The sequence below is a fragment of the Falco punctatus genome (assembly GCF_963210335.1).
Source record: "Falco punctatus genome assembly, chromosome: 8".
NCBI lineage: Eukaryota > Metazoa > Chordata > Aves > Falconiformes > Falconidae > Falco > Falco punctatus.
In genome coordinates this window covers 36342133-36369073 of record NC_137588.1, presented here as the reverse complement: position 1 = coordinate 36369073, position 26941 = coordinate 36342133, and the positions used below count along the sequence as shown (strand labels likewise).

The 26941-nt window shown below is 42.7% G+C and overlaps 1 protein-coding gene across 1 annotated transcript in view; it reads right to left on the bottom strand.

The window, feature by feature from the left end:
* THSD7B (thrombospondin type 1 domain containing 7B) overlaps positions 1 to 26941 on the bottom strand; it is a 535716-nt gene that overhangs the window by 370574 nt on the left and 138201 nt on the right. The window contains exon 3 of the mRNA XM_080399624.1: positions 4250 to 4480. The gene's annotated coding sequence lies outside the window, so the exon portion shown is untranslated. The remainder of the gene's footprint in view (positions 1 to 4249; positions 4481 to 26941) is intronic.

The window sequence follows — 26941 nt, the reverse complement described above, 5'->3', positions numbered from 1 at the left end:
CAGAAATTAGCTTTAACATGCTATACGATCAGTAAATAGAGTTAGCAGTGGGAGAGCAAAGGACTGTTGATAGGCCCAGTTGATTATTATTCTCCTGATAAAATAGTATCTCCAGGAGATCCCTTACTTGTGTTTCTGAAGCTAATATAGAGTCATGCTTCGAACCATGACCCTCAGATACCATAAATTTCAAGGACCTGCAGCAGAACACTCACTCACTTCAGACACAACTATAAAGCTTCAAAAGAGACAGAACAAACATTAGTTTAAGTTGTCCAAAAGAACATCTGCATCTGTAGCAGCGCCATGTGAAGGCAAAGAGCTTGAGCTGTTATCCCCAGCTGGGCTGGGTGACCTTAGCTTAAATCTTCCTGAATTGTGACTAATGACCCAGAACATCCATTGCAACAATTAAAGCAAATAAACAAATACCCTGGTCTTCTGACAGCATCTGAAAATTCTCTTCCTCTGTGCCTGGTTATCTTTACAGTTGCCAGGATCCATGAAAGCTCTTGAAATACCAGGCTATGGGCCATAGTTTGCCAGAGGACCACCTTCACTCCAGGGTAAGGGTGACAGCCAGCCAGGAGGCCGGTAGCACACAAACTGGGAAGAGTCACATCCATAAAGCCAGTGCAGTCAAACTGGGTATATTTTGCCCTTGGATGAAGGAAACACAGCACATTTCAGAAGATTTAAGCCTACCCAGCGTGCAACAAAATGGACAACAAACTAGTGACTCTTCCCCTGTCAGCACAGACAAAGGAGGCTCCAAACTCACCCTAAATGCTGGCACCCAGAGGCTGGCATGAGGGAGGGTAGCCAGCTACTGCTCAACACCAGTCCCACTTGGGAGAAACCGGGGCCAGTTCCTCCTGATATGCAGTACCATAACCATGCAGGCCAGCTTCTCGTAGGCAAGCTTAGAGAAGGAGGTGGCTGCTGCCAGCTTGTGCCCTGTTTGGATGATACCCCCGAGGAGCTGAGGGGATGGTCCCTGGTGTGGCACAGGCAGGCTGACAGCTCCCAGGTGGGGCCACGCTGCATCCCCGCTCCTGAAATTGGGTCGCTTCCACGAACACTCAGGGCCACACAGGGAACCTGCACAGTAGCCCAAAAGTAAGAGGCTTCAGGCAGGAGAGCGATGTCCTGGGGTCCGGTCCCTGCTTCCTGCGTCCACTCTGCCTTTTGCAGTAGAGAATAAATCGATAAAGTGCCTAAACAACACTGTGTCGCTCCAAGCCTGCACAGCAAGGACATGACTTTGTATGTGTCCCCACCATTTGTTCCACCAATTCAAATTGTCCGCACCAGCTTTATGTTCAGTTTGAACATCTTTTTAGTGAAGCTTCATTTCTGTTAAGTTCCTGCAAAAACTGTATTTGGTTATGATATTATGATGGAATTATTATAATCAAATCTAACAACGGCTAAGCTGTAAGTGGTCTAGTTTGTGTAAACACACAGTCATTTTGCCAGAATGTGAAATGTTGATCTTTGCTTCTGTAGCTGCAAGTAATGACGCCATAATAGTACAAGAAAATTATAATACAGCATGTTTGAAGCAGGCTTCTCTTCTGAAAAAAAAACTCTTTGGAGCTATTAGACATGTTCTCAGTTACATAGCTACATTTCAGCTGCATTTCAATATCTTCCTGATTAAACACACCTAGAGAATGGGAAAATGTTGTTCTTCCCAAGAAATTCTTAGCCTTGCAAAGTCAGACCAGAAAAGAAAGCCTGCTTTGGGTTGATCGCCAGTCCCCCTCCTCGCATCTAGCCTTTTCTTTTCTATGGTGGCTATATATTTTGTCCCAAAAATCTCTGCTTTCATTTATAAAGAAGTCTCTAGTCCCTTTGATCACAAAGAAAACCTTTGAAATGTGAAATGAGTTTAAACCGACGCAGCAATGTGTGCACAAGTCTTTAGACACCTGTAATAACAGTAGTTGGATGTGTGAACTGTCCTATTCACATCAACAGAGTGCAAATTCTAAAGCCAAGTTAAATAGAGGACACATGGTCCAGTGATTAGATCATTATTTTGGCATTGGTGATGTTCAGGTTTAGTTTTCTGCTGATCCACAGAGTTATGGGAATTTGGACAAGTCATTTGGCAGAAGGTTTAAACCACGTCTGCTTCCCACTGAGGTCCTGGAGTCTGGCTCATGCCAGAACGGCAGGGCTCTGCCTCCTGCTCTCGCTTATCCCACTTGCCATCTATGGCTAGATTTGCACAGCATCACAGCACTTGGCCCCAAGTCTGGAAATCAGTAAAAAAATATTTGCAAATTACCAGATTGTACTCTTTGAACAGACCAGGGTCTCAGAGTTCATTAACTCCACGAATTATGACAGGATGCAGCATTGCATTTATAACGAAAATATACAACAAATTAAAAGCAGTGCAGCAGAGCTGAACAGTGGAAGGAGAAGAGACCCATCCTGTAACCACAGCCCTGCGAGCTGGTTAGACAGAGCTTGGACTGATAGAATTTCTGTATGACATCTTAAAAGAGGAATTTAATTATGTCTAAACATTTCTTTTTCTGACAGCAGATGAAACAGTAAGTTAACAGAGTAACTACTGCCAAAGGTTAGTGGAGAAAGGTCTGGCTCTCCTAAAAAATACAGTGATGTGTGTATATGTGTGTATAAAATTAATATAGTTGTATGTATTGTTTCCCAATTTGATGTGAGTGTACTTGGATCAGCAAGCCTACAGAAACAAACACAGAAGAATTCACTGTTTGCTCTCACCACAGTTATGACAAGTTCACAATACCAATGATATCTGTGAGATTGCTCACGGAAATAGCTCTGGCTTGCAATTTATACTTTTTATTTCATCAAAACCCTTGCCATGTTAAAGCCCAGCAAATCCATAACTTCACGAATGCAGGCCATTCTGTTGACTTAAGAGGACTGTGAGGGGGAAGAAAACTCTGCACCTAGGTATACTGTTGAGAAATGTAGTCCCACACCATATTTATTCTGGCTGAATAGAATCATGTCTATCTATTTGGAGCACCCACAATTTAAAAATATATAAAACGCTACCACTAAAAACCATTGCACGGATCAAATCTGGAGCAGAATAAAAATTGTGCACAAGAATCAAATCTTCCCTCCCATTCCTCAGGCCATTGATGCAAGAAGGGAACTTTTCCCTTCAAGCTGGCCTTTCATAGAAAGTGAGGCCATCCTATTTTCTGCCAAGCTTCAGGTAGCTTACAAGGATAAGGTCATATCTTTTAAGATGTACCATTAACTTCCTTACTGCTGGAGAAAATTAAAAAGGAAAATTGCCTGTCACACCCAGAGAGCTAAGCTGATGATGAAGGCTGAAGTCTGCTCAGATTTTCATTCCTGGGCATAGACTTTAAGGTTACCTTATTTATTTATTTTTGTGCACCTCGAGTGCTGTTTAAAATACGAAATTTACCAAGTATTTGCTTTCTTGCGAAGATGATAAATTGGGCTAGGTTTTCAATGTGCTGCATATACACAAGCCCAACTTTTAGGTGATCTGGAAGGGCCTCAGGTAATTTTATCTTTTTGATGGCATGTAATCTTCAGTGCTAGAATGAGACACATTTTGTCTCTGTTTTTCCCTCACCATCTAACTTGTGGCAAAGCTGATGATGCCAGGATTGATGTGCCCAGGAAGAGATACTTGCTATTTTTATTGCTTATATGTTATCTTTTAGTTTTACTATTATTTTTCCTGCACACTGTTTGGAGAGCAGTAGACCTATCACACTGCATCTCTTTCCAAGTGTCAGATTAGTCATCCAAGCAATGACCTTACTTTACTTCTGGAAGCCTAAAGATGCGCTTGTTAAAATAGGCAATTGGACACGTTGAGATAGCCTGCCGGGCATGGTAACTCTGTCCACATGAAAGATGCTACAGAAACGGCTGTGTTCTAAAGCATCCTTTTGCTTGGATAGCTGATAGCCAACTTCCTTCAGCCCCCGTTTTACTGATACATCTCAGGGAAATTTTTTAAGCCTTCAAGATATAGAGAAAAAGGATGCATTAAAGTAACAATCAAAGTCTGTCTTAAACTAACAGAAGCAAATGAGCTTGCTTGTTTGTAACATGGACTCATGCCTGGGTGCAACAGACCTTGAGGGTTTTTTCTGCTGGAGAGATGAGTAAGTTATAATAAGGATAATGATAAAAATAACGATGGTAATCATAATGATAAGAAGAAGGAGAAGGAAAAATGTAACAGCACGCTCACATTATCTTCTGACCTCGTTCTGCGAGCCACGTAAGACCATTATGTCCACGCAGAGGTGCTCTGCCTGCCAGATGAGGCCAGGTTACCCGGTATGATAGCCCATGCAGCACAGTCCAGAGCCACCCTGGAGAGCAGGCAGGCGTGAGAGGAGCCTGTGAGGGCACGGGGCTGTCTCAGGGGGTGGTCAGGGACTGGTAGGTCCTGAATGCCGATGATGTAACTTGAATTCTCCTGCAAAAAAAAAAAAACAGTCGCAGTAAGTTACGTTCTCAACTTCAAAGGCAAGGCAAGATTTGCAAGTGGTTTTATTATACCAGTTAGTGGTCTTGGAAAAAATTAGACAAGTTGTGAAACAGATGAGCCACACCCAGGCAGTATCAAAGAATCACGTATGTTCAAGACTAAACATCCTACTGTTCTCCGTCCCCTGCCAGATTCTAACCCTGATATGTGAGGGCCAGCATGTAAGCAAAATGCCTCCCTCCTTCAACAGGTCGCATGAAGCCCTTCAACTGCAACAGGATTTTCTCTCTAGGCACGAGAAACTGGTTGACGCTTTCTTCCCTGTCTGTGGGGAGGAAGAACATCCAGCACACCACAACATTTGAAACAGCGATGACAATGCCCCACCTGACACCTGAGGGGGGTAGAAGCCATCAGGCCGTGTGTACAGTCCAAAAGAATTGCTTAAAGAAAAAAGAGAATTTTCTTGACCTTAGACTTATTGCTGCCTTCCCTATGGCGCTTTCTTTGAGCTCTGTGAACTCACCCAGCACTCCACACTCATCAGCTTTGCAATCCATCTTCAAGATACTGTTTCTCCACACTGGAGCACACCCAGCAGCCGAGCACGCTCCCTCCAAAACCCTGTTGTTCTTTGTCGTTACAGAAAGGCGCCGCATTCAGAAATCTGGCCTGTCTTGCAACAGCAACAACCATCCACTAGCTTTTAAGACTGTATTTCAGTTAGCATCTCAGGAAAGGCAATCAGGGAGTGAGAATCTCAAGAGAACCAAGCAAGGACAGAAGAACCGTGGAATATGTTTCCCTGTTACCATGTGAAGTGTCATTACCTTACACCTACAAAGGGTCTCGGCGGCCAAATCGTCTTCCAGGAAAGGATTTATGGCAATAAGCCCCATCCTGAGGCCAGTCTGTCACGTATACAGATGCTCTGCAAGACTTTAATAAAGTGACAGCTTGATGCAAACCACAAGTTCCAGAAAGAAAAGTGTACAAGTCCAGGTACATGCAGCAAACCGCGCACTTGAAACCGAGAAGATTGCAAGAAGTGAATGCGTTACATTTTCAGGCCATTTCCTCTCCCCATTCTACCATTCAACGCGCTTCTTTTCGCAAAAACAAAGAGACATTATGGGTCAAAAAATGCATTTTCCCTGAGCTCATCGTTGAATGTACAGTGTTTAATTCACAGACCAAAACAATCAACAATACGGTAATAGTATTTATCAACAAATTCAGGGTTATTCATATATGCAGAATACCGCTATGCATAAAACATGATGTGAAACATCTTTATGTATTTTTACTAGGCAAACTTAAACTTTGATTTACGTCCATTTCACTAAAACTTTATTGCTTCCTCGTCAGACAGGACAGATTCCTTTCTGTATCTTAGATGGTAAATATAGTTAATGTGCTGAGGCTGCAATGGATCAGCAGTGAAGCTGTTTAATAGTGACATAAATTATTTCAGTGCCTTTTCCTGCAAGTGAGAGACAACTCCATGTGCTATAAACTAATACCAAAGGAATGATGCTCTTTCATGCTAGCAAAGTGCCTGAGCTATATTGTTTTTGTATCCTGTTGGGGATGCTACAAATGCAGCATGTATTACAACTATATGCACTTAGGCCATTTTTCTTTGCTGTTTTTAATGCTCTCCTGCACTGAAAATTGAGCTTTGGTGTCTGAATGAAGGCAAAGCCAATTACTTTCTTTGAAACCTCTCTTTAAAGTCTGCAAATCCCAACAGATTTTTAAAAACCTTTCCATTAGCCTAAAAATATATTTAAAAATAATTATGCCTGTTGAAAGTAAGAAGCGTGAGGCATGAATGGAGCTGGATGGCTGGGGAGAGCCACGTGCGCGCGCCTGCATGCCCTTTCCCGCACCGCAGAGGCTGCTCAGCAATGCTCCATCTCCATTAGCCTGCCCCTGTCCCCAGAGACCGTGTTATCGTTCCCAGAGCGTTTTGTTCAACTGGCAGTTCAAGTGCACTTCTACTAGGAAACCAGTTTCTATTTGTCCTCAGATTGGTCACTTATAAAAGACCTTTCATGTGCATTGTGGTTCCTCAATAGGAATCACAGGAATACAGGGGAGCTGAACAGACATTTATTACAGCACCACAAAAAATGTGCCATCAGATAGTCAACCGTTGCAGAAGTCCATCTTGTGAGTAGTTTTCACCTTTTCAGTGTAGCTGTATTTTCTGTTCACTTTTGTCCTTGTCCCCGTAGGAATTCATCCTCTTTCCTCCCTTGTACATGTTCTCACAAACCTAATTGCAGTTTCCCTCTTTGGGTACCTCCCACCAAGGCAACTTTGGCAGTCGTCTGCTGCTTGGTTTTATCCCTTCACTAGTGTGAAGGACTCACACAGGACATCGGTGCCTTGCTTCCTACTTTTCCTCTCTTCCCCAAGCACTCCTTCCAATTACGTTTCTCCCTCCTCTCCATCTCTTTGCATGAATTTAAACCAGCCTTCTTCTTTACACTGTCCTTTCTTTACACTGTCCTTTATCTATTCTCTGCAGACCAACACTAACCTCTTTTCCCCTGTACCTCTGAATGCAACTAGATGGTCCACAACTGCTTCCTCAATTCCGTTCTCCATCACCAACCTTTTCACCCAGCTCCATCACCCTCTGCCCCACAGAGCTCTCCTAAAGCCCTCCCCATACCTGTATACCACACTGCCTCTTGGTCACTCGGCTCCACACATTTTCTCCTGTATTTCCCGTTAAACCTATTCATTCTCTTTCTTTTATCCAGAACTGTAACCTGCACCTCTGCACCTGCAGATACTTGCTTCTCCCTGTGTGTCACTTCTGATTACCTGGCACCTCTGTCTATGCAGGCTCATATTAAGCCATCAGTTCCTCTTAGGACTGGTATTGCCATCTTTCACTGCTGCCCTCCCAAATCACTACATTGTCGTTCCCTGCATGTGCTCCCAAACATGGGCACGCTCCTTTCGCCAGCAGCAACACTCCTTCCCGCAGGAGCCGGCAAAGTCCCAGTGCAGTCACGGTTTGACCACCACCTTGGTCTCTTTTACACTCAGAGCTCTGTGTTTTTCCACTCAGGCAAACTTTTTCATCATAAAAATACTTTAAAAATATATATTTAAGCGTACGAGCCTTCTTAAATCTGTTTACTTGTTTTCACACAGACTGTAAAATAGGAACAAACTAAGTGTTTTCCTTGCGAGACACAAACATCAGGCAGAGACACTCTCCTGCGCTGCCTGCCTCCCCCTCCCTTCCCAGCCCTGCCACGTCCCAGTGCCACCCACCCTGACAGCAACAGGCACACCACTGTCCCACCCTGTCACCGTTACTCAGCATTGACGTGGAACACTCGGCGCTTCCCAGGTCTTGCTTCCGTTTTCATCACTCCAGCAGACAAAGCAAGAAATATTTTAGCTTTGCTTTCAACATTTAGGCAAAAAGTACAGATGGTCTGCATCTCTCCTCCACCAGCCCCTGGGGAATGTTCTTTTTTGAGGGAGGAAGGGAGCAGGGGGCACCCCTTATGGCCAACTTCTCATTGAATGTAAAGCCAATAAAAGCACCAAGGTAACAGTTAGTTCCCCATTGCTCATCCCACCTTTCAATCACAGAGCACACAAATCTGCAAGCGCTGAACAAAATGCACAAAACCGTGCTGGCAATATCATAACTGAAGTATAATCATAAAGAATCAAAATTACATAAAATTTAGATATAGTGATTCATGTACTGCACTTCGGAGTATTTCTTCCCAAGTTTGCCCAGAAAAGTCTTCAGTTATGTCTCAGAGTCTAAACTGGCTCTCTCGGGAGGAGACTGTGTGAGTTATCAGTCTTTTCTGTAGTGGCTAAAAACCACCTGAAGACACAAGAGAGTACTTACTCTGAGAGATCTCCACCACTTTTAACATTATTTTATTTCAGCCTATGATGAAAACTCAAGTCATCTGCACAGAAACCTCCAGGATGGGCTCAGAACAGTTCCTTCAATGCAAAAGTAAGATGCTCTTCATCATATGATCCAAGGCCTCCCTGGATTCTGAACCAACCCCTGGAGCAAATCCTGCTTTCCAAAACTGAAAACGGCTGCTGTCTTTCTTCTCACTCTGCCCCAGTCACCTCCAGAAGAGCCTGCAGAGGCCCCAGTCTCATGTAACCTGCACCCTATTGCCAGAGTTTGGAGTACTGTAAGAACTCTAAGGTTGTGCTTGCAACTTTTGACAATTAACCGTTTGAAGTGGATTGCCTACATGCTGCAGCACTCACCCATCTCCACTTGAATGTACCATCTGTTCAGTCTCCTGATTTTCCATGGCGCTTTAGCATTCTTCTCATCCTCCTTTCCACAGCACATGAATCATCAGCCTGATGATCCCAGTCCTCCAGGAACCCCAGCACATGAAACGTGCCCCAGAGAACACCCCAATTCACAAAGTGCTTTAACTGCAAAAATTATTGCTACGACTTCCTTTTCTCTTGAACCACTCAGAGATTTCCACAGAAATCAGTGGAATTGCATCTGACTGAAATTTCTATAGCTGAGGATGAAATTCTCCGTGCTTTCAGCATTTGCAGGAAGGTAACACTCAGTTGAGGCGGCTGATGTTGGTGGATGCAGCGCTTCACACCCCCAGGCTGGGAGTACAGCTCAAGGAAGTTTTCCTTCCTCCATCCTCTCCTCCCTTTAGCATTTGCTTATTACACACAGGTTTCTAGTCCTATCACTTCCCATAAAAAAGCAATGTCATGGTGGAGAAGGCAGCTGGAAACCTCACTTTAAGCACTAACATTATTTAATATTTTTTCTGGTGTTTACTTCACCCGGAATGGTTTGGAAATACACAGTTATTTACAGTGACTTATTATTTCCATTATTACATATGATAACCACAGAGAATAGACTGACATAATTCAGAATCTATGGAAAATTACAATAAGCACCTCTGTGATGCCAGGCTAGCTTTTGCCTTGCTGGAAAGGCCTTTTCCATCCTGGAAGCCTTTGCTTAGCTGTACTTACAATGGCAGAGCAGGATGCCCGGGACAGCTACACGATTTGTCCATGATTACGGTACCACACTAACCCAAAAGAACTGGTAAAAACAGAATAATTCATTCAGATGTTCCTTTCACATTTTCTGGATTTGGGAAAAAAATACCAAGGAATTTCTGAGCAATGAAGTTGCATGCTAAAAATGCCAATTAATGTAAGGGAGGCGGAAGCTGACTGCCTAAATTAGTGACAAAATCCAAATGACTTCTGAAGTCTAGACTCATACAAATGTTGGTTTTCAACTCTTGCTCCACATTATTACTTCTCTTTTAGCTTGAGGACGCATTCAGAGAATCAACATTTGTAAAAGCACAGAAGGACAAGAACAGATACATGGGTTTTTTCATGTACAGACAAGTTGTAAGTATGAGTAAAACCGAGAGATCAGCCAGCCAGAGGTCTGTAGTTCATCTTGTCTCTCATTTTCCCCTGTGGTTTTTTTTCTTTTTTGATTATCAAGAAAATCAATAAGGTTATGTCCAGTGATGTCTGGGACTTGTCTATCAACTCCGTATGCATGAAAAGTGATCGATTTCGATGATACTACAGAAAAATAGACCACCATCACTTTTACAACCCAGGCTCTATATTTGACCTTGACTGAAGTAATTGGCCCGTAATCAAATGCTTACTGTCTCTTTCAGACTTTAGAACTAGTAGATGCTCATTTCAGTGATGCCGTGTGTTTACCCCTACAATGGAAGAACACGGTATTTCCCACTTTCTCATCTCCCAGTTGGTTTATCAGTTTTGAAACAGCCATTTGACTAAACCAGCTGATGAAGCTGAAAGTTAAATGAAAAAAATATCTTCTCTATACTGCCAACAGCTCCAGTTCCCTATAGTTAACCGATAGCTTCCAGCTGCTCAGTGACCTGTCTCTCTTAAGAACTTCATTTATGTACTATTTCACCTCTTAAATTTGTTCAGCATTTATAAGTCATGCGTGTAGCAGAGCTGAGATCTCTACTGAGTGAACTAGCTCTCTGCTGAAGGGGCTACAAAACAGGTAGGGCTCATACATCTTGCTGCAGCCTTTCCTGACCCTAGCCCTACAGCTTGCTCTGTCACATCCATAAGGTGCTAGACTGTAAATCCTGAGATCCGGTTCAGTCTCAAATGCACAATTTTGCTTATGATGAGTAAACCCCACTGATTAAGTGATGAAGAAACATCCTGGACATGCACTGCAAGTCTGATACTTTGAAACCACAGTCCACCCGCAGCTCAGCGGCACACACACTCATTTTTCTGTGCATCCAACAGCTTGTGCTGCTGCTTGTCTTGAGAAGCACCTGGGAAAGGCTGTGCTCTACATCCTGGGGCTTTTGACCCTTATGCCCATGCAATATAATACGAACATATATTACACAAGATACCTGTCTCTCTGCATGGGCTCCTCAGTTTCTGGCTCTTTGGCCAAATTTCTGACTGAGCTCCGCTCTGAAGCAGTACTTCACTGCTTCCTCTGGTCCCCTGACTTATGGTGTCCTCGGATCACGACCAAAGAGAAGAGAGGGGCTTCCCAGCTCTTCAGTCTTGGCTTGCCCTGGCTTCACTCAAGGTCTGCTGGAAAAGCCAATGCAGCTTTCTTGTCTGTTTTCAGTGGGAGAAGGACATAATTGTTTTTTAAAAAAAAAAAAAAGACAACTTTCTTTTATCAAAACTAGAAAATCATCTGTATTTTTTTTCAGTATCCAAATTACAACTACCAGTAGTGGCAGAAGAGTACAGAAAGATGAGTTAACTTGCAGCACAGTTTTCATTATCTTCCCAGTATCGAGTGTTTGGTAGCAAAAAGCTACAGTTCAATTTATCATTAAAATACTTTTGTTTAGTCTTTACATTTCAGATTACAATTTGGTAAGAAATTTGGTCCTCATACAAAAGGGTATTTGTATGTGTCATGAGCTCTCCATGAATGAGTCCTATAGTGTATCACAGGACAGAATACTCTGATTCAAACAACAAAAAAATACATCTTTTTACTAAATTAATGTTACTCTTATATAAATTATTTCAGATTATTGTGGATGAAATACCATTAAAAAGTGAACTACTATAGTCTTGGAAGTGACAAAGCAGCCTGGGTTTTCTGGCTGGTATATTTTCAGACAAGTCATTTTTCCCCTTTGTTCACATTTGCACAACAATTTCAAAGAAAGCACTTCACCTGCATCCAACTCAGAGTAGTCTTACATTGCTGTTCTATTATCCATCCACTCAGAAACCATCTGCCTCAGTAACACTTCATCAGCAAATCTCTCTAGGTTGCGCATGTTCAGCTTCAAGCGCATCACTGATTATTTTTTTAAAAATACAAGGGGGGCTCTAGTCATTTCTGTACCTTTAGACTTGAATATGCATTTTTAAATTGCTTTTAAAAAATCCAGAAAAGCGTGCACATACTAGAAATAAGGGTCTCATTCCTTTCTGCATTGCAGTCCTGTCAGTCATCTATATTTGTGCAGAATAAGTGCAGCATAAACAAAGCACCGGGTCTGATTTGACATCAACTGTGCAATGCATAAATAAGGTGTAAAGCAGGGAATGACTGACCACAGAAACTTTATAGTTGCTGGGTGTCACAGCACTCTCCAAACTACCAAGCTGCAACAAGGTCTTTTACCATCTCATACCAACACACTCTTCATACCAGTCCCTCTGCTGCCTTCTCCTCATCTCCCCTCATCCAGGGTCCATCTCTCTTCTCATGCTGCTTCTTCCTCGTCTGCTCTCTCTCTTCCTTGGCTGCCCAACCCCTTACCAGAAGCAGCCACAGCTGCACCTGATCTACATCAGCCAACCCGCCGCCCCTGAAGCCAGCCCACAGCTGTGTATTATCAATGCTAATTAACCCAGCTTCATCCCTCTACGGCTGAGTAGGTACAGAAGTGTGGGAATTCTGGGTACCAATAACTTCATGTAAGTAGTTTAGGTATATAACGCTGTGTTTCCTACAGGTATACAGCATTTCTAACATCCACAGTTTCCTTAATACGTTATCTCTCTGAATATATGAAATTGATGGCTTTTGCACCACCTGTACTTAGAAGATGTACAGGGCAGCAGAAGCTATAATGACTAATATAAAAAATAAAAGTATTGAAAAAAGAAGCCATTTCCTAAAAGCCAATCAAAGCTCATTTTCTAGCAGAAACAGTAAAGGAACATCTCAATGTGTTTATTCTTGAAAATATTCTTACTGGAAAGGTTGACTGTGTTAACATCCAAGCACACTTCAGAGCAATCCCTGCAGAAGTGGCAACAATAACACTCTAGCTTTGTCTGCATCTGCACTCCATCTACTCACGTGCTCTATGTATAAAGAAATCTCTTCTTTTATTCTTCATATTTTATTTTCATATACTTATTTCTGGAATAAAAGATGCACTTTCTAAGGAAGCAGCACGTTCCCGTGGGATCAGGACCAGTGCAGCAGCAAGGAGATGAAGATTCAGGTTTACTTAAAACTCACTTGCACGGACTTACTGTGCTTGACCTCCTGTACAGTCTTGTTATTTACCTTCTGTTTATCAACTTCATACTATGTTAAAAGGATGTATTAGTATTCTCTCTGATCTAAACAAGTACTGAGCATTACTATAAAACATGAAATACAGTCAGGTGGTCTTTTCCAGTTCCTTAACTAACCAGTATGCCTTGGCTGAAACCACCTCACTTGCAGAAGTCTGTGTCACCCACTGAATCACTAGAGAAGTTAAAATAGACACAAACTGGTCGATTAAGATGAAATGAAAAACATGGAAAAGCGTCAAAGACTTTAGGTTCCCCTCCCCAGCACTGACAACCTCCTACCACACCAAGGAAGCTGCAAGCAGCTCAGAGCCACCCCCCCGGCCAGCCATCGGTGGCTGCCATCTGCCGGAATGGACCTCTGCTTTGAGGGTGCTCTTCATGCTCTTTCGATGAGTATTTAAGTATAGCCGGGGTTGAGTACTGAAGGTCACAAGACGCTACTCAAAGGACTTTAGAGAGAAGAAGGAAAAACGTCCTCAACAGCAACAGCTGTGTAACTCAGGATTATAACGTGTACCTGACCAGCTGGAGGGGCACCGGTGGTATTTAACCTCCTCTCTACCAATAACAGAAATAACAGCTCACAGCGGTAGCCAGAAATTGCACCTTTTCACACAAGAAAGCAGCAGAAGATGTAACAGGCTGAGGAAAGGAAGTGCAGATGGAAACTTTGATATTAAAGGGTACATAAAACTGCTCTGAATGTAACTTTCATTAGAATATGAGTGCTGAACAAGTTAACAGCGCTCTGAGAAATAAAATGTTAGGTGAGTGGGAATTTTGCCCGGTCCAGAAGGAAAACTATGAGTGAAAATTTGTCCCTCTTAGATAATCAATTCTCTACATACGCAGAGACCATAGTTTAAAATACTGAACATTGTTTTCATTAAGAAACATTGTAGGGTCTAGTAAGGAAACATATTTTGTTAGATTCACCTGTGTAATGGATTTACTCTATTTTGAAATTAGCATACTAAATTCCACCTGGATTTGCATCTTGATAGTTTATGGAGCAAATGCATAAGTTTTCATCCATCATCTCTGACATGCATGCTAAAGTCACTTTTAATCTCTGTATAATGAATGGAATTAAGCATTCCCTACATATGGTTTTATCATGTCAGTTTACAAGAGTCCAGTGGACAAATTCTCCTGAATATAAAAATATACCTTTTTCCACTCTTCCTGCTTGAGTACTATGTTTAATACCTTACACGCAACTACCTTTCACTCTTCCAGTGAGTCACCTACTTGACAAACTGTCTACACTGTGGAGGTGCTGTCTGATGGGGTTCATAGGCTACCATTACTGGCAAAGCTTTTGGTTTCTGGAAAATAATAGAAAGGAAAATTATATAGAAAAGGAAAAGCAGGTTAAACACACAGTTAGAACTGAAAAGCTCAAGTAAAAGGACAAAGGATGGTCATTTTGGGGAGCACTGAATAAAGGCTCTTTTTTTCTGAACCTTGTTGAACTCCTGGTTCAACTGTAGGATATCACTGATATCTACATTTTCTCTCAGCATCTCATCTGAATAAAATGGGAAATATTTCCTTACTTTGTGTGACATACTGTGACCATGCGAGGTAACCACACGCAATGACTACCAGCACATACTGTGAACACTTAGTGCCAAAAATGGGTTTGGAGTCTTTCAGCGCTGTGATTTTTTTGTCTCCTGTCCTTCTGCTTCCCGTTGTTCTCCCAGTAACTCAGTACGATGAAAATGCCATTAGGCGAACAGCACCAGAAATGAAGGAAGGGAAGAGTGCTCACCATATACAGCCAGTAAATAACCACTTGGGACAGGTCACGCTCAAGACCAAACTAAAGAAATCCAACATCATGCTTAATACCGACACCCCTGCATTTTCTCAGTCTTCACTCCCACCCCTAAAGCGGCTTTTCATCAGATGCATTAGCTGTTCACCGCTTGCTGATCAACAGGTATCGCATAAGCTTTTCACAAAACTATAGGATCCCTGGCACAGCACCGAGGTCACAGGGTGAAAACACAGACGCTGGTATGGAGTATCCACCCTCAAAAACAAGGGTAGATACAACTGATGATTCCTAAGAGAACACAGGTAAAAACAGACCATTAAACCAGTTTAAAAACATCAGGCAGTGGCACTGGGAAGAAAGGAGGTCAAAGACTGTACGGCTGCTTCATTTCGGTAAAACTGAAAATTTGACACTAAGAACCACATCAAACATCAGAGGTACTGGCTGCAAAGGCTCCTCCAGCTGCAAGCATCTGAACTTCCTAAAGATTAGAGCATAACTGCAAGGAAGGTGTTTCCTCCCCAACTCTCCAAAGCAGTGCTGACATTGGCAGGGGACATAAAAGCAAGCCCTATTTCTCTCCCGAGAGGAACACCGAGTAAGGGTCCAAAGGATACTTGCATTTCTATTTATTCTTCTATGTATGAGTGGGGTTTAATTTTGCCTTATTCTTAAAAGTCTGAATCATATACAATCAAATTTTCAGAATCCTCCAAATAATCCAGCCAAAAGAAATCCTTTTCAATAGGCTACAGGCTTTTGCTCATGTAAAATAGTCCCTATAATATCTCAGGTAAACCTAAGTTAAAAGTATGGGAGTATATATTCAATTATCCACAACAGTAGCATTTTATTAACAGGCTGGGAAAAAACCCAGAGTTAAACCTGTGTATTCGAATCTGTCAGCTCATTGCAGAAGAGGAAAGATTTGAACACATTTCTATGTTTCTTCTTCACTGGGTGCACTGGTTTTGGCTGGGGTAGGGTTCATTTTCTTCATAGCAGCTCGTACGGGGCTCTGTTTTGGATTTCTGCTGGGAAGTGTTGCTAATCCAGGGCTGTTCCGTTCCTGCTGAGCAGCGCCCACCCAGAGCCCAGGGCTTTTCTGCCCCTCACCCACCCCACCAGCGAGGGGGCTGGGGCTGCACAGGGAGCTGGGAGGGGACGCAGCCGGGACAGCTGACCCCAGCTGACCCAAGGGACATCCCATCCCAGACGGCATCGGGGTCAGCATATACAGCTGGGGGAAGGAGGAGGGGGATGTTCAGAGTGGTGGTGTTTGCCTTCCCCAGTAACGGAGCTCTGCTTTCCCAGGGATGGCTGGGAAGCGGTGAATGAATTCCTTGGTTTACTTTGCTTGCACATGCAGCTTTTGCTTTACTTATCACACTGTTTTTATCTCAGCCCACAAGTTTTTTCACTTTCACCCTTCCAATTTTCTCCCCCTTCCCCCCAGGGGAGAGTGAGCAAGCAGCTGGCTGGGGTTAAACCACGACATTATGAAAAGTAATTTAAGTCATGTGCATGATACCACTGACATTTCAATATTTTAAAACTGTTCTCTACCAGTTCAGTAATTTTGTTTGATAACTGTAATAAGTCCAAATTCAGTATCATTATATAATTTACTTTTTTCACCTGTAGTTTACTGCTTAAGTTCCCAAGCAAACAAAAAAAAAAAAATCTGAAAACAGGGAGAAAGAAATACATCTGGCATGACGTCTTCGTCTGTGCAACCACCTACAAAACTGTGAGGACAGAAATGGTATTTTCAAAGTGCTGAAAGTCTCACTGTAAGTAGACGTGAGCCTCAGAGCTCAGACCCTGAAACAGCCTCCTAATGTGCAGCAGTGCCGGACACAGCTCCTGCTGTACGTATGTATGATCAGAAGAAATCATCTGATTTTATAGTCTGATTTTATAAAGGGACTGGGTAAGTGTCTTCATTTCTCTCTCTCTCTTTTCCTTTTTTTTTTTTTAATAGGAAAGATGATGGTTCTTACTTAACTCAGTAAAACATTTTGAGATCAATAGATGAAAAGGTTGATACATGCATTTAGAAATATTACTGAGTACTTTGCAGCAGAGAGCAGTGCCTGAAAGCATGCCAAATGCCCCATTTCTTATTCTACGACTTGGAATGAGCCAGTGAATGCAGCAGGATCATGATTAAACTTTTAAATGTCACATGTACTAAACAGCGGTATCAGTCAGTCATTGAGACAGTGTTATATGAACTTAGCTCACATCAGTGAATGAACTATACAACTCGTTCCCGTAATTTGTTTCAATAGGGTGCGTGCACCTCACAGCTACAGTCAATCACCGTGCTCCTCATTTAGGGAGTGTGAAAAATAAACACTCTTTAGTCATTTCCACTTCAGGGGAAAAAATTATATTTTATAGACTGAACAGCACAAGGTGTTACCTCTACACACGTCAGCTCCTCGGATTTCAGGCCTAAAAGAGTCAGTAACAACGATGCCAGAGGGAGCCGTGACCTATTTGCACCCGCCCCGGGCCGGTGCTGCGGGCGCTACTGCGGGCGCTGCCCCCGGGCGGGCCGGAGCCCGGGCCCGCCGGCTCCCAGCCGGGCCCGCCGCTGGCCGCGGCCGAAGCCCCCGGCACGGCAGGGGACAGCGGGAGAAGCCGGCACCGCCCCGGCGGGACGGGAGAGAGGAGCGAGGCCCCGGCAGCGGAGCGGCCCCGCGGCACCCGGGCCGGGGCGGGCGGCGGCGGGGGGGGCTCCCGGCGCCGGAGCGGAGCCGCCCCCGGGCCCGCGGGCAGCCCCCGGCCGGGCGGGCCGTGCCCCGGGGCCCGCGGAGCCCCGCGGGGAGCGGCCGTGAGGAGCCCTCCCGGGGCGGGGGCCGGGGGTGAGGAGCCCCCCGGGGGGCCGGGGGTGTTCCTGGCCGCCCCGCCGGGCCGGGCCCGGGGCTGGTGGCGGGCGGTGGCCCCGTGCCGGGACCCGGCGAGCGCTGCCCGCGGCCCGGGAGCCCCCCGAGCCCCCCCTCTGCCCGGCCCGGCGGGGGGCAGCGGCAGCGCGGCGGGGGCACGGCGCGGCACCACAAGAACCGTCTCCTGCAAACTGTATGCAAGGAGAAGAAATGAGGAGCTGCTAATCATGAGACGACGACAAGTAATCCAACACTGTTTTGTTATATCCCAACTTTGTATTAAGACATTTTGGGTTTCCTTCATTATAAATCTGTTTATCTAAATTAACGCCTGCTTTATTATGCAGTACTTGCATGCAGATTTGTACGGACAAAACTGTGGGATATAGCCCAGAACGTCCATCTGCAGTATCGCAGCATCTGTAAATTAAAAAAAAAAAAATCAATCAAAAGGGAAGTCAGCTGGCTTCATGTGCTCAGTCACAGCTCAGAGCCTTGGTCTGGTCTCTGCCAACAACCACCTCTGCCTCAGAACACAGGAAAAAGCCATCCTTTAACTTCCTACTCTTCTCCATGGCACTCAGTAACCGCTCCCTTCAATGGCAGGGCCAGGCATCTTTCTACAATTAAGTTCACAGCTGATCATCGTTAGCTGAAGCCGAATAATCAGAGTTTGGATGCAAATACCCTAAACTGACACAGCTGTGTTGTAACCCAGCTCCCCTTTTCCCCAGACACCACTGCTTGTGCTTAGGCAATACCTGCTGACACCTTAAAGAAATTAATTTCTTTTTCAAATGGGGAAAAAAAAACCAGAGGTACCCTTGATGCTTTAAGCAACTTTTCCAAAGACTTAAATGTTGAATGAGAAAGTGGTAAAACACATCAGGAAACTTCTAGTTGGTAAAACCAGTACACATCCCCGTCTGACCAACCTTCAAAGAGCAAAAATAAAATCCATTAGTTTCATCTGAAAACACAGAAAATTGTTTTCTTTCTTTCAAGTCCATTTGATGACAATAACAAGCCTCCACAGGATTCTTCTAAGATCTTCCTTGGTCAAAAAAAAAAATCCACAAGCCAGTGTATTCTGAGCTCCTGCACAACAGAACAGGAACAGAAAAGATCTCTTCTGGTGTCTTCTCTATGCAAAGTCATAGAAAACACAGAGTTTGACTTGGGGCAGATGCATTTACATGTCAAGAACAATTTCTACCTCTGTACATAAGTTTATCAGCAAGGAAAGCCTCAGGAGTTCAGACAAACAACTTGCCCAACCTTGAGCTGTAAAGACCACTCAAACTCTACCGGACTGTAGAGCTTTAATCTTATGATAGCAAGGGCCCACAAATGGAAGGGAGTGCCAAAATTTGCTCTCGGCCACTGTAAGCCTCAAACAATTCCTTTTACATTTCGGTATAAAAGCTAAATTTGGAGCAGTGACCTTCAGCCTTCTTCACCAGCCACACATGGTACCCCCTAGGTGAAGGTGCCCCATGGGGTGCTATCAACACTGCAGGAAGCAGGACTCCCCTGAGCTTCACCATCTTCCCTCCCCTGCTGCTGCTCTCTAATTGTGCTTTTAAAGCAAAGCCATTAACAGCTGGGATGTTTCTGATTAAAGGCGTAACTGCCTTCAAACTGCTGTTAGCTTCGGCTCTTCCTGCATTTTGAAAGCCTTGCATGAAGGGTTAAAATGCACAGACCTAACTAATTATTAGCAATATGACCAAATTTCTGTGCTTGTTCCTAAGCAGTAGCTTTTGTCTGACTGACAAGGTCCTTCTCTGGGGGGGAGGCTGGGTCACAGAAGCCATCAGTCAATTACCCTTTCCCAGTCCAATGATTGCCTTTTCACCCCTCTGACTGAAAGGACTTAACAGTGTTATTCACACTTGCACAAGTGTAAAGCTCTTCATGGTCTTTATGGATAAGAGAGAGCTGCTAGGCTGATACAGAAAGTGATTTTTCAGAGTAAAATATTTAAAGGCATGACAAACCTCTCAGATTCTGTTCTCTAACTAAATGAAGAGAACATATTCCCTGAGGCCTGACCATAGAGCAGATGCAAAGTTAAAGATTCAGGCTTATCTGAACAATTAAAAAGTAGGTAGGAAAAGACTATGAACCATAGATCGGTATCATGAAGAGGTTGAGAACTGCAACCATGACTAACTCATGCTGAAGCCAGCAGAGGCTGTAGAGAAAGTGAGCAGAATGTAGAAGTTTGCACTGGATATTTTTAACAACTTTGAGGCTACCCTGAAACCAAAGAAGTGTGCCACACGTCTGCAGAGAGAGGCACCTTGCCACTTCATGGGCATACAGCATCTTTATCATGAAGGCAGTAACGATTCTGGTAACATTTACTACCTTGAAGGCTATGAATCTGCACTGCAAGTAATTCCCTAGCCATGTTTCACTGACCTCATTTCCAAAGCTTTTATTTTTACAGGTCATCATAATCCAGTTCCTTTTCTTCTCTCTGTAAAGGAGCGTGGGTGTGTGTATAAAGATGCTACTAGGTCTTGGGTCACTCCCAAATTGTGCTAGACACTCTGCCAACAGCATGTCACACTGCCCCTTGAAAAAGAGACACAAAGGTGAAGTAAGATACGGGATGGACTAAACCAGATGTGCTAAGTGCTAGGTGTATAAAGCGATAAGAACTCTGGCACTGGCCCAGCGAAGTACTTGTGTCCAGGTGAGCTCTAGCTGGCGAGCAGTGCTGTCAGTGTCAACAGGTGATCAAACCTCAGGGTGTGGAAGAGTTGTGTAGCCCATGGCCAGGCTGATGAATGCCTTATTGGTCACATTACTATAAATATATCTCATTTCCACCCTTTACTACCAGTTTTCTCCCCAGTGTCACCACAAGAGCAGAAAGAAAGAGGACTGAGAGTTCTTGCTCCAGCAGACCATAGTGAGATCGCTAATCAAAGCCTCAACAACGCTTTTAATTCCTGCCCAGTATTAGTCAACCTACAGATAATCGTATCAGTGAGGTGTGACTTCCTCCACATCGGTAAGAAGCTCATCCTTAAGCAGGAGAAGTAGATTAGCGGGGAACTTTGCTACTCCTCTACTTGTAAGCCTTGAGAGTTTATGCACATAGCAGGTGACCTATTCCTCATCACAGGCATGCAAATGCCAGACATCAAAGAACACTTCTAACTGAATTCTCAGGATAATTAATTTTCACCAGAAAGTGTTTTAACCTTTTAATCCATCTAAGCTAATAGATAGTAATGGCCTTCATTATTGCAACATCAGAACAGCTCCCCATCTTTTAGCACATGAAGGCCTGTCACCGCTTTTTTTGTGCGGTAAGGAAGTACTAACCACCCTCTTGCACAGAGGTGAAGCACCGGCAAATGCCAACTAAATAAACTTTTCAATTTTACGTACGGAACTCTGTCTGATAAGGCCACCATTTCTGGTGGACACCTTTCTTTCCTTGGAGAATGGCTTCACACAGCCGAGGGGTAAAGTCCCACCACTTACACGAGCTCTCGTGCCGGCACGTGCCCCCGCCAGCAGCAGCGGCGGTGGAAAGGCAGTTTTTCTCCCAGCTCTGCCAGCAGCATTACAGCTTGGTTCTGCTCTGCTCCGCCAGCTGAGGTGCTCGTTTGGTCGCTGCACTGGGAGCACAATGCGCTGTTCCTTCTCAAAACAGACACTTCCTTCCACACAAATTAATTTCGGAAGTTTCAAACTGCCATTTCCCACAAAACATTGCCTATCTTTTCAGCATCTACGCAGGAAAGACACTCACTCTGGCTCCAGGGAGCTGAGAAAAGCCAGAAATGACCATTAACCCTCACGGAGATCTCCCAATTCATACAGTGCTAAGCGTCAATAGCAGTCTGGCAGCGTCCTCACAGCTCTAAATGGGCTTGAACCAAAATTCCAGATCTAAGAAACCTAAATTCCCTTTGGCCTGATGAGTCAGCGTCTGGAATTCAAACCAGGATTCAAACCCAAGTTTACAAGTTTGATAGTTGATGTAATGAAGCAAACCGGTGCCTTAGACCTGAATTTCCTGAGAGCCACAGTCCAAACCTCTCTGCTGAGCCAGGCAGCCCAGGCACAGCACAGATGTTGCAGGCAGTCATCGATCCCCTTTGTCAGAAGAAAGCAAAAAAAGTTGCCATAATGCGAGGCAGCACTCAGCAGTAATCTGTTCTCTACATCTTTTACTTTCAAGAGCAGAAAAATTCACTAGAGTAATGCAAAATTAGAAGTTGTAAAGGGTCAAATGAAAAAAGCCCACCCAGTATCACACCTCTAATTTCTTTAGTGAATCACAATGCATAAGGGGATTTCTGTTGTCTTCCAAGTCTGACAGCAGAGATTGGATTTATGCAAATTATAAGGTTAAAATAATTAGAGATAGGTCAAAGGTATAAATCAAACAACCAAAGCTGACATGTCTAAAATTCTGCATGCTAAACAATCAAAGTGTTTAAAGTCAAAACATTTATTGGTGCTTATTTACACAGAGGAAAATTTAAGGAAGGGTTTGCTAAACTACCTGGTTGTTGAAATCATTTTTTGTCTGTCTATTTACAGGTCTCACAAGGGAAGACAAAGCCCTGCTCTCATCTGTGTTTCTGCAGCACAATTAATGTTTATGAAGTTGCAAGTGAAAACTTCAGTCCCCTTCCACATCTCTAATTTAAACACAGCAAGCAGAAATTATTTAGGAACAAAAGGCTGCAGCAAGACTAAAGTTGAAAAAAAAAATCTGCAAAAACCTAAAAGTGTATGGAATCCACTTACGCATATGCCATGTTGCTTGCATTTTGTCACACCGCTGTGACTGAAATGCTATGTCTGTAGCCTGCAACATGTAAAACAACAGTAGGAGGCAAGTTGTGCTCTTTCACACTGATGCAAGTCTACAAAGGCTGTGCCGAAAACCACCCAGGAAATGGATCACCACAGCTCTGCAAAACAGTACGTCTTCAGCCCCAAAGTGGTGAAGAGGGTGGTGAAAACAAAGTCCCAGTTTAAGGAGGGGAATAAAAAATTACAACCCTATTTTTTAAAGATTAAAAAGTAGTGCTTCCTTTCTGTGGAAAAGCCGCTGTTTCCTGGTAGAAAAAAAAAATTGTCTTGAAAACTAAAATACTTTTGTTCAAAGTGCCCTTTCATCAGAGTGATCACCCAAGAGCTCTTCAGAAGGGCTGGATCAGTCCTGACTCAAATCAGGGATTTCAATACAAAAGGAGAACATCCAAACAGCTACTTTACGGGGAAAGTAAGCCACTGAATAGCTAACCTAACATAAACGTAACATAGCAGGAAACTTCACAGCACAAGATGAAATTTTTCAGGTTTGGGCTCAGATGTTCCATGAAAGGAAAAAGCTATTTTGTGGGTAGCTGTAGAGAAAAATAATTTGCCATGGAGTAAACTTGCTGATGACTTGCCTACATCTAGGTCCCTTTTTTCATAATTGTTTGATCAATGTCCTATGAATAGATGGAAATAGAGTGCCTGTGAGAAGAGACACACATTTCACCTATGCATTTGTGTTATCTGAAATGATACGCACCGTAGTCAATATGAAATTAATATCCCTCTTGGTTAGTTTATGAGTAGAGTAGAGATTCATATAACATTAAATATTACATGGCAGAAAACAGATCCCTGCACCTTTCATGGTGAAATAAATTACCAAATATAACTGTACATTGACTTTTGCTAGCTAACATAGTAAATAAGTAAATAGATAAATGCATCTTTTAGTAGTCTGAAGTTTTTGTCCCTGCACTTATCAGGTGAAGAGGGGAGGGAAAATAGAGCCTGAGTTTACTTTATGACTTTTTTTTTTCTCATATTATGCTTGAAATATCAGTGACTGATAATGGCCTGCATTTCCTAGCAAAGAAATAGTGCCTTTTTCAAAACACTGAAAGAAGTGGCACTCATGAGGTTTGCTCCCTTCCTTCTCATTGTATGGCAGGATAATTTTACTCATACCCGATCCATTTTGTTTCTTCAGTTCCACTTGGGTCTTTTCCCTCGTCCATCTTTGCCTTCTCCTTGTACTTTGTGATTTATTTGGCTTCACAGTTCCTTAAAATGTTCCCTGTTTCAAAACCCCTTTAAAATAACATATTACACATATTTACTACTCCTTATATTAACTTATTTTAAGGCACTTTTTGTCTTACAGTTTTCAAGTGACCTCCAATTTCCACTCTCAGATGACTTCCCCTATGACTTAAGTCCATTTAACACAATATGCACACATAGCAGTTTAGGGAAATTACAGAAAAATTCTTGCAAATACTCCACATCGGTGAGGCAACGCTCATGCTGGAGCAATGTGAAGGAGATCTGTGTTTATTACAACCATCCTTTTCTTTCATTTGGTTAGAGTTGAGCTGGGCAAATGGTTCACAATGAATTATTTACTTGTTAAAGTAATCTTTTTTTTGTTTCAATTATTTGTGAACGGTTTACAATTCTCTCATTAATTATTTGAAATAATTTGCTTAATAATTTCATGATCCACCCACATGCATAAGCCAAGCTTTGTAAATACAAACTTTCTGTTTGGAATAAACAACTCAAAGCACATTTGAGTCTTCTGGGGGCATTATTTTATAATTATGGCCATTATCCTGAGGCAGTAAAGGGCCACTTAAAAGAAAATATTTCAAAAATATACAAATTAACTCAGTTCAGAGATTCTTAATTTATATTTAGTAGAAAAATCAAGTATTTCATTTAGAGATATGAAATTCATATAATTAAATTTAATTATATCCTGAAAAAGTTATATACATAATTGATGAGGTAGAGGCATATGTGTTTATAAGGACTATTTTTCCTTTTTCCAGCTAAATAAAGTTGAGAAGAAATATCATATAAGATACTTCAGGGATGCCATTCTTAAAATATTAAAGGTACTTTATTTACTACAGCAACATCCTTACCAGCGCTATAATAAAAGCTCTGTCTGTGTTTTCATTCTTTACCCTAACTTCAAAAATTTTATGTATAGCCCTCATAAAAATGTACTGTGGTTTAAAATTTAGCTCGGAAATGAAACATAAAAGAAAGAAAAGTTGTTTAAATTTTACCTTTTTTTTACTATTTAGGTACTAAAAAACAGTTACAGAAAATATTTACAGACATATAGAGGCAGCTTGTACCTCCCTCCTAGAGAGAAAGGACATTTTTGGTTTATTGTTTCCTTCAATTAACAGCTGCTCACTGATCTCTAAAGCCTAAGCTTTTAAACATATGACTCAAAAGGCACAAGTCAGAGCCCTCCAAAGTATGTTTGCTTTTTAAAAAAAAAAGGAGAGATTTGAGTCCTTGAAGATTTTCAGAACTTGACAGGACAAAATCCTGAGCAATTCTTGATCTCCTGTTAGTCCTGCTTGGGGGAGGAGGTTGGACCAGATGACCCTCAAAGGTACTTTCCAAACTACATTTTTCAAAGATGCTGCGAGTTCACAAACACTGTGGGAAGGAGTTGCATTTGGAAAGGGCTGAAGCTTTGATTCCAAACTTAAGGTATAATTTTTTTCATTTTTATTTGGATTTTTTTTTATCTGTATCTTTTTAATCAAAGAAGTTAGCTGCCATTTTTCTTCTGCAAAAGTGCAATTTTGGTGGCAAGATTTCTAGTGATCCCATAATAAACTCCTAATAAAGACTTGGTTTGTGGGTTTGTTTTCTTGTTTTTTTTTTAACTTAAATAGGCTGTAGACTACCAGTTTACAAAAGAACTAAAAGCTTTGAGTAGTTTGACTGAAAGAATTAATAACTGTTATTTTCTGAATGGAAACATTTGATTTTGAATGCTTGTAAGATACTTTGCTTTTCTGAAGCACCTAAAATCTAAGATTCTAAAAGCCTTTGCTGACATGTATTTTGCTCTTCAAATACTTCTGTAAGAAGGGTGAGAAGTAAGGTTAAGAGAGGCTCAAAATACACTAGTGAGAGACTCCATGACATTTCCAACCTCCTGTTCTTCTGCTCTAGCCACTAGAATTATTCCCACGCTCAAGTTCAACATCTGCACTGGTATGATAAACCTTTGGAGCTATTGTTGTCCCTCAAGTTAAGGACATGCATTTTAGACCACCCTTTTAACTAAGCCACCAACACTATCAAGGAGAAGTTAGTCTACAGACGCAACAATCCAGGCAGCTTTATAAGGTCCCTAAATGTATATTTACATGATAAATGGTAATAGGCTCGTCACGCGCCCATCAGGTGCACAAAGCAACAGCACACCAGCCATTCCCAAGGCTTCCTGCAACTCCACCCCATGTTCAGCAATACTAGCTGCAGGTGGGCCAGTTTTGTCATTAAGCCAACCTTGATGCTAGGTCTGTGCCAATAAATCGGATCACTCTTAATGTTGTTCTACATTACCATTGCATCTGAGCCAAGTCTGTTTCCCAGGCAGATTAGATCAGATCAGATCACTCTTAATGTCACTCTACACTACTGCCGCTTGCCCACAGCTTTGTTGGAGAACTGTCAAGACGTAGATAACACCCAAGCACACATGTTAATAAATAAGATAAGGTGAAACACAGCACAGGAATTCCTGCAGTGTTACTGTACCAAGAAGCAGCTCTTCTGCAAGGCGGTTATGCTTTGCTGGATTGTTTATTTAATCTCTTGGCAGTTTCTCAGTGAGATGTAAGTCTGAGTTCCTCAACTACACGGCACACTCACAGCTGCCGGTAAAGGCTAGATCCTTTCCCAGGCTGTTTCCTAAGAAGTTTCATGTCACTGTAGAAGTCTTTCAGGGAGAATTAACCAAGTCTAGAGCCAACATGATAGATGACAGCATGTTTTTTTCACTTCGGTTTCAGTAACTTCTTTAATTCAAAGAGCTGCTAGAACAGACTTGAGCCGCAGAGTGTTTTTGTGCTACAAGGCAATTCATTGTAAACCGCCAAAACCAACCCGGAACGACCAACTTAAAAGAATTTCAGCTCAAGCTTCCCTGTTTTCTTCCTTCCTTCCTTGACTTACTACACTGTATTTGCCTTCCTAATGGCTTCAGAAATTTCACACAGTGAGGATCTCGGACATCCGAATTCCATTTGAAATTCTCTCTTGCACAGGGGTTCAGTTTTGGATACATTCATTGCTTCTTTCTTGTCTATTTGAAAGCAACCAGCA